Consider the following 12955-nt stretch of genomic DNA (forward strand, 5'->3'; position numbering starts at 1 on the left):
TAAAAAGTTAGTAATTAAAAAACGAAAACAAATATTTGTTAGCCCTGTTACAAAGAAAATTGAACATTAATAAGATAAACTGAAGAAAAAGTTTTAAAAAAATACTAAAATGTATTCCATCACTTAACAATGCATCTGGAATTCTAAACATAGCTGTTATGCAGCTTTTAAAAATTTTATGATTTTGTTACTGAACTGTATGTGGTTAAATGCGAAGAAAACGATGCTTAATAACAAAGTTTAAAAAAAAGTTTAGTAGGAGTAACTGAAAGAGTAGACTGGTAGACTGCGAGCTCGCGCATATTTTTTTTAGCCGAACGCCCATTAACCCAGAAGGGCTATTTATATCGTTTTGGAATTTTGCGCTGAATCACTTTCTACGTTAATTCATTTTCAAACTGTTGCCACTAAGTATTAGAGCCCTGTATTAGAAATTAAATAATAAAGAATCTGCATAAATGCATGTCTGTTTCTCGCGTTTTGAAAAAACGACGGTACCTAGGGCTATCAAATTTTGAATAAGGTAATCCTCCCCTCGAACATGGGAACTGGAAGGCCGAATTTTGAATTTCAAATTTGCTTTATTACCTACTTTATATTTCAAAAAACAAAGTTTTTGATTAACAAATTCAACGATTTCAAAACGAGCAAGCAATGGCAACACTACGGATAACAACATTTTTATCTCCAGCGCACAATACTGTATGTCTTTTTTTTTTTTTTTTTTTTTTTTTTTTACGGAATATTTTGGGAAATATAAATGACATAGCGAATAGAAAAATAAACGCATAGAAATTAGAAACCCTTAACACTCGTTCGGGAATTCGAAAGATAGGCTGCTTTTAAAACTTTTGTTGATCGTTAAGGCATTGATTTGTGAATCCAAAATACTCTGTGACCAGAGGATATACTAATAGAATAATATAAAAATGAATAAGTAGTGTAGTAATTAAAATTGAGCCATAGCGTTTACAAATAAATTAGATTTTACTGGAAACGATCAACCGGAAGTGATAGTTTACTTGAAGCTCGTTAAATAGAAAAACATGAAATTGGCGGAATGGATTATGGGTTGGCCACATCAAAATTTTAAATTGTACTTTTCATTCGGAGAACTTGTGTTGATATGAATGTTTACTTGCAAAAGGGGGGGGATGCATTTTAGAGCTAAATTCTTGTTCTGAAATGTGTTCAATTATAAGGAGGGTGGGTGTAGTGATTCGCCATTGAACCGTTACGCGGTCTTTCGAGTCAAGTTATTCGGTTGAGCGAACGCACACGATACCTGTCGAAAATTTCGTTCTATCACAAATCTCTAAATTACTATATGGCCAAACAACGTTCAAGGTCATGCGATACCTGAAAGTATTGCATGAAATTTCGATTATTTATTTGTTTATTTCTGCCCGTTTAGGAAACTAAATGTTGATGGCAGGGTGTGTTCGAACTTTTTATATCGGAAGATGATTTCACGCGATTGGGAAAAGAAACACGCGCAATAAAAACATTAAGAACTTCTTTAAGGAGTTTTTAAAAAATATGCTTGTACTTAAAGCTCATAAAAGAACTAATGAACCAAAAGTAGACAGTAAAATACAATTAAAGAAAATATTTTTATGGAATAAGCTTTCAATTTAAAATACACATGATAAAGAATGCACTAAAAAGAGAAAAATATCTCATCCTATAGTTTAATGGGAATAAAAAATTAAGTAATTCTATTGACAGAATTCATCTACCATTTTATACTGCGAATAATAAAAGCGAGAGACGCCCATGATAAATTTAAAAAGATAAAGACTTGTATACTGCGGAAAAGAAAAAAAAAAAAAAAAAACTGAAAGATTTCAGATTTTAAATTACGTTCCAAAGGGGCGTTTTTTTAACGTTTTGCTCGTTACCTTTATTTATTAAATATCATGTTCTTTGCACTTAAACTATAAAATTCAGTTCAAGAGCACGTTCAAGAGCAATATCACAAAATAATTTTAAAATGAACATATCTTTAGGATTTCCGATACGCAGTTCCGCGCGCTGGAGATGTCGTAGAGTGTTACCATTTCTCGCTTTTAAATCATTGAGTTTGTTAATAAAAAATTCGTTAAAGTTTTACAAAATATGAAATCGATAATAAAACAAATTCCAAATTTCAAATTTAGACTTTCAGATGGCCATATTCGCAGTACAATTACGTCATTCGAAATTGGATGGCTCTAGGTACCGTTGTTTTATCACAATGCGAGAAACGTACATACTTATGCAGGTTCTTCCTTATTTAATTTCTTCAAATATAATTCAGCGCGATAGTATTTGGTGTCAGCAATTTGAAAAGTGATACAGCCTTTTAAAGTTTTCAACGCAAAATCGCAAAACGAAAACAATAGTCCTTCAGGGACAAAGCCCCTTTGGACTAAAAATGGGGGGGGGGGGAGTTCTATATCTCCCGTTCTCCTGAGCCGATTGAAAAAGTTCAAATTGCGTTTTTCATGTCTCGACTTAAGATATGTATTAGGTTTATATGTAGTATTGTTCTAATATACGTATTTTGACCCAAAACTGGACTTTTTCTGAAACGACATGCTAATTGTTTTCCATATTTCGTTTCTACGACTCAAATTATGCTTAGATATTAAATTTTGTAAAATTTGATGTGAAATTTACGGAGAAATTCAAAAAAATATCTCGGCGTATTTTTTTCTGTTTGCGTCAAGAATAAACCAATTGCCTCTTGGCGAACTTCTTCATTTATGGCAACCTATTTTCCATTGCGCATCACAGGAAAAAAAGTCACGTTGTTCTTACTTTCAAATAATTTTAGCAATGTACCTAAACTACATTTGATGTTGTTATCGCTTTCTGCAAATATGCCAAATTTCAAAACACGTCAATATATAAATTCACGTATATCTTCAGAAATTTTGAATATAAAACTCTAATTTTTTGCAGGTATGCATAGAAATACATCTACTTTAAGAGGATGACAAAAATTTTAGAAGTCAAATTTTTTTCGAAAAAATTTATAAAAATTATTTAAAAATACAAATTAAAAAATAAACAATAAAAAATGGCGAATTTTATTAGAAATGAACTTAAATTTCGAAATGTGAAAGGAAGAACCAAATAAGCTTATTAAAAAAGGCGAGATTAATAATTGAAGCTAAAAGGAAGAAACAGATATCGCCAATGCATCATTAAATGCGCCAAGGCAGCACACTCAAAGCAATTTTGCTCTAGAAAAAATTGCTTTGAAACAATTTTCTCTCGCCTACTTCAAACTACAACGCATTTTTTTAGAAAAATGTAGAAAATCGCTCAATTAATATTCTTTTAATCTTGTTTCAAATAAGTGCGAAATGTTTCCTTTATATTCCGCGAAAATTTCAAAAATTTATATCAGACACATTTTTAGATGTTGAAATTTAGTCACGAATGTTAAACAGTCTGAAAAATCAATGGATTTATAAAATTCGCCAAAAATTCAGAAATTAAGTTACAATTATCCTACATTACATTCAAAAGACTTTTTCTCCTTTGTATTCTATGAGTTACAAGCGAAATCATCGCGGAGAAAACAGCGAAAGGCGAAAACCTCTAGGAGAAAACATCGTGGGGAAAAAAGAAAACAAAGAAAACACATCGCACTTCGAAAATAAAGCGGTTCAAAAACATCGCAGCTTAAAAAAAATCCTCGTCGAAAATATCGTGGTAAAAAAAAGGCACCTGCAAATCTTAGTATGACGATAACATCGCAGACAGGTTAATATCGCAATCGGGCTAACGCCCTTTTGGACTAAAAAAACTTCACCACATTTCATTGCCATCGCCAAACAGTGTGTGTACAAAATTTGAACTCGATAGCTTATCAGGAAGTAAAACAAATGCATGACACAGTACGAAAATTCTACCACAGAACAGCAATTTAGTTAGTTCAACACTGAACTATATTTTGTCCCATCCAAAAAATATCTCCTACAGCAATATATTTTTTAATATATATATTTTACATTATATTTTTTAATAAAGCCCCGATCTCTCATTTTTCCAGAAGTGAACAGTTTTTGAACAGAAAACGTTTTGTTCGCAAAGAAACCTTCAACAAATGTATTTTTCAATGGATTGACCACAGAAAGATATGAGCAAATAAAAAAATATATATCGCAATAGGGTGAGTATTTGAATGTGTGTGTGTATAATTTTATAATTAATCCATTTCAATACCAAACGGATTTCTCTTCATCTATGTAATTGAGAAACGAAACTGATGCTAGAGCCCGATGCAGCCGCAAAGCGGCAATATTTAGGAAAGGAAGTATTTTAACAATTAGAGCATAACCGAGCAACAACATTTGGACATGACAAAGCATTTAGAATTTACATAAGCACCGAATAAAAAAATTTGGGAACAGCAAAAATTTTAAAACTTATACAGGCCTCGATCAACAGAATGAAATGCAAAATTTTCAGAATTTAGATAAGCACCCATCAACAAAATGGGCGACAAAATTTTCAGAATTTAGAGAGACATCAGGTCACAGAATTTAGTACCGGCAAAATTTTTAGAACGATTACAAGCATCAAATAGCGCCATGGGCGACAAAACCTTTAGAATTTACATAGATACCAGGCAGCAGAATTCAGATTTTGCAAAATTTTTAGAAATTATACAATTACCGAACAACAAAATTCAGGACAACATTTTTAGACATCGAGCGGCAGAGTTTAGGGTTTGCAAAATTTTTAAAACTTATACAAGCTCCTAACAACACAATGGACATCAAAAGTTTTAGAATTTAGAGAGACACCGGGCAGCAGAATTTAAATTCTGGAAAATTTTTAGAAATTATACAGCACTAAACAACACAATGGGCGGCAAAATGTTAGAATTTTAAGACTTCGGGTAGCAGAATTTAAGGCTGGCAAATGTTTTACAACTTAGATAAGTTTCAAGCAATAAAATAGGTGAGGAAATGCTTAGAATTTAAAGAAATGTCGGACAGCAGAATTTTCGGCGACAAAATGTTTAGAATTTAGATAAGCAACGATCAATAATTTTAATTTATGGAGAAATTTATTGTACAATTTATGAAGACATCCGGCAGCAGAATTTAGGACCAATACAGGCGCTACGGGATTTAAGGGCGGAAAATTTTTGGAATTTAGGTAAGCATTGGGCCGTATAATTTACAGGCGACGTATATTCCTTCTGACGGAAAAATGCCTAGCTGTTTAGGATCCAACGAGATTGCAACGGGCGGTCCCTACTAAGACGAATTTAGTCACTTTGATAAGAAATGTCATAGACGATAATCCATACTCACCAGGTTAAAGCTCTTTTAACACTTTGCCGTAAGGTAATCAAAACAAGCCTCTCCTGAAATTCCTCATAAAGTTGAAAAGTCCATGAGAGATGGAAGTGTTGATTAAACGTTAAACACTTGAATGATCTCCGTCGCAGGTTATAACCTGTGATTCCATTATTTTCTTATGAATAATCCTACGCGTTCTAGAAAAAAAAATTAAGAACACAATCGTCTGTGAAAGGTACATTTATCTCTCGTAAAATTAAAAGAAAAACAGAAGAAAATATAAGACAGCTCTTAAATAAGCCCTTTGATTCCAAAAAAGCGGCGCTGACTTATTTACAAGAACCACTCTAGAAGATAAACCCGTGATTATCTTTTGCTTATCTCTTGAGTTATTTAGCACCTCGGGATGGTATTGGGGTGGGCGAAGATGAAAGGCTGAGCATAATTTGGGGAAAATGACCCTTGGGAGCGTAACTGCAAGTTCTGCAAAAACAACAAAAGCAAAAGACAAAATTCCCGGTGTTCCAATCAGAGTTAGTTAAGGGGAAATACCATTTTGTTTGTGAGGAGGGGAGGAAGGATGCAGTGCAACCCTTCCCTCTCTTCACATTCCCATCGATTAAGAATCAATGGTTTTCCTTGAAATTAGGGAGAAAGAAAAATTCTGGAAGAAAGACCTATGAAAAAGCTTTCACAGAAATATACATCAAACTTTTCAAATTAACTTTGTTACGCATTAGGTTTAACTTCTTTGCTGACCTCAAAGTCTGTAACAGGAAATACATTAGGCACCGCTTAAAATGACCACATTTGTCTACGTTTATTTTGGTATCATTAAAAGAGAAACCGTAACCTTTAAAACAGCAGTGAAATTAAACAAATTTAATATAAATACAGCAAGAAACACATTAATGAGTATTTTAACAGCATTTTAACTCGAAAGAAAGTCGTTACTAGCGGATTGTCTTAAAGCTTTACGTGAAAGTTTATTTATGAAATGTATCTAAGGTTTCTAGAAATTATTTCATCGACATCGTACTTCTAATATTAATACTTGGTGTTATTTATATCAGCATTTATAAGGAATTTACTGATTTCAGGTTGATTACGGGATGTGCTTGGATTTGTTTCAGAAAGCCCCTGGCAGATATCAATTGTCATAATTTTTCTCTCTGAAGAAGAGAGACCTGGATCTCATCTTTCTTGAAATCAACGTAATCTGTGCAAACTAAACAAAAAGTTGCTTTTCTGCTTCATTTTAAATGATTGACTAAAACAAAAACCAAGCAGCTTGTTGACTTAATCTGAATTTTTAAAAAAATCAGCTTGTTGATTAATCTAACTAAAAAAGCCAAGCAGCTTGTTGACTTAATCTGACTAAACCAAGCAACTTGTTGACTTAATCTGGCTGAATAAACCAAGCTTGCTGACGTAATCTAAACTAAAAAACCAAGCAGTTTGTTCACCACTGACCCTTACTCAGTGACATATCTCAGTCATTTAGCCTTCTTAAAATGTCTTTTGACCTTATATGCAGAATTTACTTCGGTTTGTAAAATTTATTTTATGGCGTTTTGATAACTTTAACCAAACTGTTGATCTCAACATGTGATGTATTTTTTCATGTTTTCGTATATAAACGGTCGGGACATTGACAAATCGATAACAATACTCCCATGGTAACATAAACCACAATCGCATTAAGCGGCGTCTACTGAAGTATAATATTTCAGTGAGTTATCTCTTAGCAATCAAATAAAGGTAAATTGATAATCAATTAAAACTTTATTACGTCGTCTTGTAGATTGATGAAGCTGACAAAAGCAGCTTCTTGCGGGTTGTTTCGTTCAGCAACAACAATTTCAACAGAGTTGCCAGCTTACCGAATATAAAAGCCGGAAGACTTTATTTTAAGAAATCGGGGGGAATTTTCTCAAAGATGCAAATAATTCTTAAACAGGAAAATTTCAAGAAAAAAAGGATTTTTGTCTGTTAACATATGAACAAATTTAAGAACACCGCACCTTCCATCAAGCGAAGTCAACACCTCGCATCGAGGTAGGATACACACCATAAATATACTACATATTCTTCGTGAAATACCGTAATTCCTCACTTATCCTCCTCAAGCTTTTTAGGCTCTGAAAATTAAAAAAATATTTGCATTATTTTTCCCTTCCTCTATATCACGTAATTTTTTTCATGAGGGCTTCTTTATTAGTAAGCTGTATTCCCTCAATTATTTTTATTTTTATGCCGTGTCTTCAATTGATATTGTCATTAGAATCTAGACCATTTTATGTTTCCTTGTAATTTTTATTTAAAATGTATTTTGTACGCATATAAATTCTTCGTCAAACCACAAGGACGTGTCAAATGTTCTCACATATTGAAAACTTTCCAAACATGTAATTTCACCTTACTTCTGTTATTTACGTTCCAGCTCATTGCAGTTTTATCTAGTGCTGATAAGTTCCGTCTTTTGAAATTTGAAATGAGAATCTTTTGTTCGCCCCTCTTGTCCTTCCTTCCTCCGATGTGCCTCTAAGGAACTTCGGCCAAGATTAATTCAAGTGGGCCTTTGAGTCCTTTGAGGCTTCAGTTACCGTCAGATATGGGCTTACTATAACCGCGTCCTTTAGGAATTGAATAACTTGCATAATTACCCCTCTGGATTTTAAAAAGATAAAATTAGTTTAAAAAAGGGGGAGAATACGCAAGGAAATACTGTAATATGAGAAAAAAGATCTGCGCACAGCTTTTCAAAAACATTTGCGTATTTTATTTTCTTTCACACACATGACTGAGATAGACGTTTAAAAAAATTTGTAACGTTTTTCTTGAAGCATACGAAACTCAAATTATATAGCGACGAGAAAAACGCGAAGAACAGCGTCGATCTCCTTTTGTGCTGATCGGTAAACTTCACTTGATGCGCACTGGAAAACTGAAAAATCACATTTTCCGACTTATCTGTTAATGTCTCATTGATGAAATGGATTTGATTTTCTTTCAGAGATAATCAAAGAAAAAATAATAAATAAATAAAAATATGAAAGCTTTCAGATTTTATATTTAACGTTTAGTGTGTTACCTTTATTTATTAAATATCATGTTCTTCGCACTTAAACCATAAAATTCAATTCAACAACAATACCACAAAATATTTCAAAGCAGCATATCTTTAGAATATCCGATAGATAGTCTCGTGCGCTGGAGATATTTTTTTTCGTACAGTGTTGCCATTCCTCGTTTTGAAATCGTTGAGTTTGTTAATCAGAAATTCGTTAAAATGTTACAAAATATGAAATATATAATAAAATAAATTCCAAATTCCAAATTTGGGCTTCCAGATGCCCATGTTGGAGTGGAGGACTACGTTATACAAAATTTGATGTCTCTAGTTAAGTTTTGATGTATCAAATACTGTTGTTCTTTCAAGTCTGCAGGCTAAAAAAAAAATTCGTAATTCAAAATTTGGATTAAAAAGAATGGCGGCATTAGATACCGCCATTTCCGCCATTTTTTCATAGTGCGATTAACATACATGCATATATACAGATTCTTCATTATTTAATGATACAGATAACGATAAAGCAAATTTGTGTGTGCGTTTGTGCATAATAAAATGTATAAAAGCACCGTCCAGGTATATGCGAATCTTCGTTTAAATTAACAGTTAAAGAAATATATTATCAGAATTTCACTGATCTATAAATATAAATTTCAGTTAAAAATGTAAAACCTGATGTATCTTTAGTCACGTACAATTTATTTGTGTTATTGATTCATTATTTTGTCAATCTCGTAATTTTTCACGAACTTGGTAGTTAGAATCCTAAGCCGCGAAATTTGCGAATTTTGCCAATTTTTGTTGGGTAATAAAATCGCTGACCTAAAAACAGCTATTCTTTTAAAATGCTATTAATCCTCTTTCGTCCTTGGGTGGGCTACAAATGCATAAATTCATTTTGTTTTCATTTCTTTCGACTCTCAGAGCTTGGGAACATGGCTTTAAAGACTTACTTTTCCAATTATTATTTTGGCTACAGTGCATAATCAAGTTTTTATATGAATAATAAGATATAATCCTTTCTTTAACAGACCCGCCGGATGTTAGCATGAACTGCAATGCTCTCTTGTGTGTGGTCTTAAAAACAAGAATCAAAACTTTAAGCTTTTATTCCTTTGGTATGTAGAAAAAGGTTAAGAAGTTCTGTTCTGAGTTAGACATTTTTTTTTTAAGCACCAGAGATGTTATTAGTCCGGATCTCACATTTTTCCGCATCAGTTTTCGAATACAAGGTTATTGTCACCCAGTGTAATCACTATGTATTATTTTTAACGAGATAATTATCGATTATAACCAAAAAACGTACAGCAAAGCAAATAAAAGGCTATTGGCGCCACCCAGTGTTATGCCCATATATTATTTTCAAAGAAATAAGATAGATTTAAATTATAAATGGCAACATAAATAAAAAGATGCTGCCAAACAAGTATTATTATTATGAAATTGTAGAAACAATTGGTTATTTCTAAGCAGGAGATGTAAAAAATGAGCAAAGTCCTCGCCGGGACTCGAACCACGGATCTCTCGAATACGCGTCGAGCGTGCTGACCACTACACCACAAAGGCATGCTAAGGAGGCGGGAGAAATACCTTATATACTCCCCCTTTTAAAGGGCGACTGGTTTTAGGAGACCCAATCGCCAAATCCTGGGGATGAAGAATCATCATTCACCACCTTTTAAAATAATATAGCGATTATAACAAAAAAAGTATGGCAGCACAAATAAAATATATTAATCCCCAGTATTATCGCCATGTATTATTATCAAAGAAATAATATAGCGAATATAAAAAAATGAAACGTATGCCAGTAGAGGGAAAATGACAGTTCTGGCTCGGGAGCTTTAGGGAGCCGGAGTTGAGGGAGCTCCCGAGAAGGAAGCCTCAGCCGTGGAAGGGACGCTTATCTGAAAATGGGGACAGGGAGCCTTATCAGAAAGTGGATGGGAGATAAGGGTAGTTGCTACGTCACAGAGAAACAACGTGTGCTTAAATTATTTTCTTTTATTAATTAGGTGATTTAGTAGTTATATGATAATGTGTACTTACTTCTTATTGAATTCTTAAAAACGTATATCAAGTAGGTGTTTTAAGTGACTGATACAGTTCATTTCCTTAAATAGATATAAAATAAAATGTTTCCGTAACAGTTTTTGGAAAATATTTATTTTCTTACTTGTATTTATCCTATGACTGAATATCTGCAAAACTGCTACATGTCTTCACAATTTAATAAGAGATTATATTTTACTGATTTATCGGAGATGATTTCCCTTCGTTAATAAATTTTTAGCCTTTGTGTTTTTTCTTCGTATTCCAACTGTTTTACTACGTATATGATGATTATCTCCTAGTTACCCTGAATGAGGATTATTTTCGAATTTAATGATTGAGTGATCGTATACACTCAGAATTTTACCTTATTTCTTAAATCTTCTGTTCATAATATCACATATACTTTCCCTAATCTTCATTACAGTACTCATTTTTATTCTTAAATTCATTTTACCCAGAGTTTTTTCAGACTTGTTAGCCATACTTTTAACTTATATGTTATATTTTACGAGTGTAATTACTAAAACACGCATTTTTATGTGTTATATTATTTAATGTTAGATGTAATTTTTAACTTTTTTCCTGCTTTTTAACGTTAGCGATCTTCAACATATTCTGTATTTTAACTTATTTCATACATTTTCTAATCATATAGATGACTTGTATTTAATTTTAGACGTAACATTTCTAGCTTGTTTTGTACATTTTAACCTTCACACTATTTAATTTTATTCATTATATTTAACCAATTTATATTTTCACACTGTATACATGCCCTTTTACTTGATTTCTCGCATACATTTTAACCTCTATGATTTCCAATATAGTCCTAATTTTCACATAATTCCTGCATTTTCATATCATATACTTGACGTTTATTTAATGTTATGTGTAAATTTTAACTTATTTTCTATTTTTTAACGTTTTTAGTTTCCAACATACTCTGAGTTTTAACTAATTTGCTATATTTTCACACTACGTACATGACTTTTACTTCATTTCTCTCATACATTTTAACCTTCATAATTTCCAATATAGTCCTAATTTTAACATAATTGCTATATTTTCACATGATATACCTGACTTTTATTTAATTTTAGGTGTAAATTTTAACTTCTTTTCTATATTTTTTTTCTATATTTTAACGTTTTTAGTTTTCAACATACTAAAAATTTTAACTAATTTGTTATATTTTCACATGACTTTCATTTAATTTGTAACGACTTTCATACGTTTCAACCTTCCTAATTTCAAACAGGCTCTTAATTTTAGCTTAATTCCTCTATTTTCTTACCATGTATATGAGCTTTATTTAATTTTAGATGTTATTTCTAACTTTTTTCGTACATTCTAAACCTTCGTAATTTTGAATTTTAAACTTTAATTTTAAACATTTTACTTTAATTTTAAACTTGTTTATTACATTTTTCTACATTTTTTTACCTGACTTATTTAATTTTAGATGTAAAATTTAACTCCTTTTCTATTTTTTATCGTTTTTAGTTTCCAACATACTAAGACTTTTAACTAATTTGTTATAATTTCACATGACTTTCATACGTTTTAACCTTCCTAATTTCAAACAGGCTCTTAATTTTAGCTTAATTCCTCTATTTTCTTACTATGTGTATGAGCTTTATTTCATTTTAGATATTATTTTTAACATGTTTCGTACATTTTATACCTTCGTAATTTTTAGAGTACTCTAATTTTGAACTTGTTTATTACATTTTCCCACCATACGCATGAACTTTAGATAATTTTAGATGTCATTGTTATACTTTTCTGACACTGGGTTTCTTTCTAGTTTCCAACATACTCTAAAATTTAACTCTGTTTTACAATTTGTGATTGTAATTGCGCTTGTGATTTTACTATTTCAGCTAAATTAGCATGCTTAAATTTCTTAAAAATAGAGATTGATTTCCATTAAACATTTTATTTTACAACCTTTAACTGTTATTCATATCCAATTCGTTGAATAGCCCTTACTTAGTCCATATTTTATAGTACTATTTTAATTTGCCAATTCTACAATTTATCATTCTGTAGTACTCTTACCATGACTGATCCTACTACTTTACTTCATTATTAACTTCATTCGCATTTTCAAACTTTAACATTTCCTGCATATTCTGGCATTTCCTTTTAATTCTTAATACCCTTTATATATAAATATATGTTTTTAAGCTCTTCAGTGTTACCAATGTTCAGTTTTTAATTTTGATTCTCATGAAGCTAGTTTGATAGATTCCGAATTTTTAGAATGAAATCTCAACTTTCATCCATAATTTTAGACCCATATTCATTCTTTCATGTACTCATACAAAATTCTTTCTTATTATTTTGAAAGCTCAGTACCTTTTAATTCAGTAATTTGTACTAATTGAATGCATTCTACATCACTTTAAATGTCTCGACTATGTAAATTTTCACTTTATTACCTTTCCCTACACTAAGTACGGATATTTCTACCTTCATGAACGAATTTCATGTGAAATGGACGAACTTTGACGTTACA

This window comes from Stegodyphus dumicola, chromosome 1, assembly GCF_044657685.1.
Source record: "Stegodyphus dumicola isolate Sdum_Otavi_A_Nest chromosome 1, ASM4465768v1".
NCBI classification, from domain to species: Eukaryota; Metazoa; Arthropoda; class Arachnida; order Araneae; family Eresidae; genus Stegodyphus; species Stegodyphus dumicola.